This window comes from Hevea brasiliensis, chromosome 1 (genome assembly GCF_030052815.1).
Source record: "Hevea brasiliensis isolate MT/VB/25A 57/8 chromosome 1, ASM3005281v1, whole genome shotgun sequence".
NCBI classification, from domain to species: Eukaryota; Viridiplantae; Streptophyta; class Magnoliopsida; order Malpighiales; family Euphorbiaceae; genus Hevea; species Hevea brasiliensis.
This window is the reverse complement of record NC_079493.1, coordinates 111074214-111079711: the sequence shown is the minus strand read 5'-3', so window position 1 is coordinate 111079711 and position 5498 is coordinate 111074214.

Sequence of the window (5498 nt, the reverse complement as noted above, 5' to 3'; positions counted from 1 at the left end):
TTATATTTTTTTATTAGTTCTTTAATTTAATTTTCAATTCCGAAATTTTCTTTTCTCCGATTTTATTTGACAGTTAGGTCAGGAGTCAGCTCTCGAGGTCAATTGACCAAATTGCCCCTCGCCGGTTTATCCCGGTTTGTAAATAATTCCATATTTCTTCCGGCTCCCTGACCTAATTATTTGACTGGCTTAACAGTTCTTTTTCGTGATTTTCTCTTTTCCACGGTGTTCATAAGGGTCCTAAGGACCGCGGCGTCACTTTTTACGGTTCGAAATTTGAGTTTAAAATGACTTCGCAGTCGTTCCCGAGAAGGTCACCCATCATTGTGACTCTCGGCTCGTTTAACTTCTTCTGTTCTATTTTTCTTATTTATACTCAACTAATTGAACATTACTAATTATTTGTGTTTATAGTTTATCTAGTTGTCTTAAGTGTGGTTCTAATCCCCTTAATTGTCCGGACCGACACCGGTCACCGAAATAATGAAATATACCAGGCTATACAAATAGGGGTGTTACCTGAGGCTAATGAGGGAGATGTCCCAAAATAAACCAGCTTCAGAACCTAACCTACCACTACCTCCCCCACCAGCTACAACAATGGATCCTCACCAGGCCTCAACCTCTTTCACCTTTCAGTCACCTGTCCCGGATCCGACAATCACTGTTAATCCGGCTACCATAAATAATGACCTACCTTTCTCCCATTATCCAGCCGTCTCAAATGCTGACCCATTCTGTATATGAGATTAGCATTGGGATACTTCCCCAGTGGAGAAATCCTATACAAAAGGAGCTCCAACGGCGAATTGTTGAGATGCGTGGATGCAAAAGAGGCGAAGAAAATCCTTTTCGAGACTCATGAGGGGAACTGTGCAACCCATGCCAATGGGCATATGATGGCAAAGCAAATCATGAGACGGGGGTATTTTTGGACCACCATGGAAAAGGACTGCGTCGAGTATTTCCGAAAATGCCATAAGTGTCAAATCTACGCGGATCCGATAAATGTTTCGCCTCACCAATTGTTCAACCTCGTTTCACCGTGGCCTTTCGCAATGTGGGGCATCGATGTGATTGGTCCCATCAACCCTAAGGCATCCAATGGGCACAGGTTTATCCTAGTAGCAATCGACTATTTTTCTAAATGGGTCGAAGCGACGTCATATGCCCATATTACACAGAACACTTTTCTCAAATTCCTCAGAAACAATATCATCTGCCGGCACGGCCTCCCCAATGAAGTCGTCACTGACAACGCCAAGAATTTGAATGGTCCAAAGATCCAAAAGTTATGTGATCAATACAAGATTCGACACCTAAATTCTTCCCCATACCGTCCCCAGATGAATGGAGCAGTAGAAGCTGCAAACAAAAATCTCAAGAGGATAATCCGGAAAATGATGGTCACGTATAGGGATTGGCATGATATGCTCCCCTACGCTCTTCATGCATACCGAACCTCTGTAAGAACATCAACTGGGGCAACTCCGTACTCACTGGTTTACGGGATGGAAGCTGTATTGCCTATCGAAGTTGAAATTCCTTCCCTAAGGATTCTAAAGGAATCGGGGATTAATGAGTCGGAATGGGTCCAATCAAGATTGGACCAATTAAACTTGCTGGATGAGAAGAGGCTAGCAGCAGCATGTCATGGGCAGTTATACCAGAGAAGAATGGCTAGGGCATTTGACAAAAGTGTTCGCCCATGCGAATTTCACCCCGGGGACCTAGTTCTGAAGAAAGTTCTCCCGAATCAAAATGATCCCCGGGGTAAATGGTCACCAACCTATGAGGGACCCTATGTGGTTAAAAAAGCATTTTCTGGTGGGGCCTTGATCTTGACCCATATGGACGGCGAAGAATTTCCAAGACCTGTGAATGCTGACAACGTCAAGAGATACTTTGCCTAAAAAAAAAAAAAAAAAAAGAGTAGGGGTGAAAACCCGAAAGGGCGCTCTTAGCAAAATGTGTGAAAGAAGGTGAAAACCCTGGAAGGGCGCTTTCTGTAAAATGAGTGAAGGATGAAAACCTGAAAGGGCGTCCTGAAAAAGCGAGCTAAAAAAAAAAAAAGGGTGAAAACCCGAAAGGGCATCCCAAGAACCAAAAAGGGAGAAATAAGGAACGGGGCGTGAAACCGAGAATGGAAATAAACCGTCATGGCATGAGGCTTCATAATACTTGAAATAATGGCAGTTAAGAGACTTCAAAGCTAACTACAAGGAATATGTGAGATCTGTCCCTGTACCCTTTTTCTTTGACACTGTACCTTTGTTTCCTAAAACCATAATAAAGTCATACTTTCTTATCTCTTTGCTTATACCCATTCTTTAACATTGTCCTTCTTTAATCTTTTTATTTAATGCGCTATTAATCATTTAAAATTTTGCCATAAGATTAGGATTTGAAATTAATAACCTCACGTACTTTACTATGAGATTTGCAGGGAATGGCTAAAAAAAAAAAAGAAAAAAAAAACTAGAGGTGAAAACCTGGAAGGGCGCTTCTAGTCAAATGGACGAAAGGAAAGTGAAAACCCGCAAGGGCGCTTTTCATAAAGTAAGAAGAAAGTCAAGAACAGAAAAGGGGGCATCCAAAGAAAAGAGGCCGTAGGTCAAGTCTTGTAACTTGTTCTCCATTAATCATCGGCTTTCAGGATTCTGTTAAGTACACTTCATCGGGAAAGAACTTCTTGTGTCAGGATTAGGCTTGCTTTGTAAGTGCATTTTAAATTTCCTGTTATCAACCTCTGGTTCCTTGATCTAAGTTGATTTTAATTTTCCAGCATTTTAAATTTCCTGTTATCAACCTCTGGTTCCTTGATCTAAGTTGATTTTAATTTTCAGCACTTTAAATTTCCTGTTATCAACCTCTGGTTCCTTGATCTAAGTTGATTTTAATTTTCAGCACTTTAAATTTCCTGTTATCAACCTCTGGTTCCTTGATCTAAGTTGATTTCTGGTTCCTTGATCTAAGTTGATTTTAATTTTCAGCGCTTTAAATTTCCTGTTATCAACCTCTGGTTCCTTGATCTAAGTTGATTTTAATTTTCAGCACTTTAAATTTCCTGTTATCAACCTCTGGTTCCTTGATCTAAGTTGATTTTAACTTTCAGCACTTTAAATTTCTTGTTATCAACCTCTGGTTCCTTGATCTAAGTTGATTTTAACTTTCAGCACTTTAAATTTCTTGTTATCAACCTCTGGTTCCTTGATCTAAGTTGATTTTAAATTTCAGCACTTTAAATTTCTTGTTATCAACCTCTGGTTTCTTGATCTAAGTTGATTTTAATTTTCAGCACTTTAAATTTCTTGTTATCAACCTCTGGTTCCTTGATCTAAGTTGATTTTAATTTTCAGCACTTTAAATTTCTTGTTATCAAACTTTGCTTCCTTGATCTAAGTTGATTTTAATTTTCAGCATTTTAAATTTCCTGTTGTCAACCTCTGGTTCCTTGATCCAAGTTGATTCTAATTTTCTATCATTTTAACTCCTGCTACCAATCTCTAAGTCATTAACTTAAGTAGGGTTTAGTTTCCTAACCTTGAACGCCTAATCGCCCAAAATATGGGTCTGAATCTTTACATAATTCCTACACGGGAAAATTTTTCCCTTTAATAGAAATTATGTAAAGAGGGGCAACTGTAGACACCATATTTTGGCCGATCCCCAGAATCAATAAATTTCGAAACTGATCCCCAGCACTAAGTCCCCTTACGCCAGCCAAGTATATTTCCGATCTTTCTTTGACAACCACACTTCTGATCTCTCCTCAAGGAATCGATTTAATACTAAGTCCCCATACCATTTAAAGCCTCATCGATCTCCCAAACCAATAGTCAAGTCTCCTGATCAGTCAATTACATTCCCGATCTCTCTTGTCAAAATTGAACCAACACTAGATCTTTATGTCACCAGTCTTATTGCCGATCTCTCATTTTAAAAAGTTTGGGAATGATAAAGTTAAGGTTTCAATCCGGTCAGACGATGTTCCCGATCTTAAGTGCTTAAGCCAAATTTCCAATTTTAGTCAAGATCCGTTTAGCGTTGGTTCCTTACCGATCTCATGCTTATTCTGTTTTCCGATCTCTTACACTTAGATTGAAAATCACTTTTAGTTATGGTTATAAATGAGTGCTTAGACAATTCAGATACTTTCCGATCCCATCCATTCATTGAACAAAAAGGGGCATTTCATTTCATTTCATTTCAGAATTTATACAAGTCATTCGGCTGGAGGATCACCCCCAGCCTGATCTACATTCTGCTCACTTCCTCTCTCACCCTCAGCCTCCTCCTCGCTTTCTTCTTCGTCTTGGGGAGCCAGGTCTACCATCCAAGTGAAGTCCTCCTCGGGATATCGCTTCCTGAGCTCGGCCAAGAGATCCCTGTGGGCATTCACATAAGCGCCGGCCTCTCTTGTCACTATCTCTTCTTCCTTCGCTTTGAGTTCCTCAGTGAGGTGAGCAACTTCATCAGCCCGGAGCGCCTGAACTTCTTCAAGGACACGAGTTTGCTCGGCCAGAACATGAGCTTGCTCGACCAGCTTATCCTCATAAAACTTCATCCGCCCCTCAATTTCAGATATGTAGTTCTGAGCAGATGAGAGTTGGGATCGGAGGGAAGCCACTTTATGACCCATCTTCTCGACCTCCATACCCAGGCGGTGAGCCTTCTCCCAGACGATGTGCTAGTTCACCAAGCACTCCACGTTCAAGCTCATAGATCGGGTCAGGATGTCATCAAGGTTGTCTGAAGACAGCCTGTCCCGATCCTCCCGAAGACAGATAGAAGCCCCCAGAACCTTAGCCAAACCCGGATTCTCCCGAACAGTTCGGTTCTTCTCCAGGGAATGGATCAGCACTTGAGCACCACGGGAGAGGGCCCTCACGGTAGGTTGGGAAGGACCCCCTTCCGCACTTAAAGTGACTGGAGGAGGTGGAGGCGGGTCTTCTTGACGAGGAGGAGACCGGACCACTTCTATGATCGGCGGTCCAGAAGGTTGAGATGAACCTTCTTGTATTTCCCCGGGTTCATGACCGGGCATTTGAAGCAGCTCGGAACGCTTCATCTCCCGTACCTTCGGGGAGATCACTCTCTTTCGCTTCCGGCTCTCCTTGGAGGCTTCGCCGCTTGCCATACCTGCACAAAAAAGAGGTCAGTGAGATCGCTAAGGTCCAAATATGTGAGATATAGAAAATACCGATGCCGAGGTCAGAGAGCTGAAGCCCGCGATCTTGGCACGTGACCAGCTGCATAGTCCAATGGTGCAGCTCGGCCGTCAATGCATCCAAACAAGAGAGCTTCTCCCTGGATGCCTGCTCCTTCAACTTCATCACCATTGCACCCTCTTCCCTATTTAGGGCGATGTGCTTCGTTAGCAAGGGACCCTGATGCAGCCAGCTCCGAGGGAAGCCCTCAAAACCGTTCGAAATTTTGCTCCTCAAGATAAAGAAGCGGTTCTTCCAATTCTTCAGGGAGGAAGGCAGGTCGGTAAA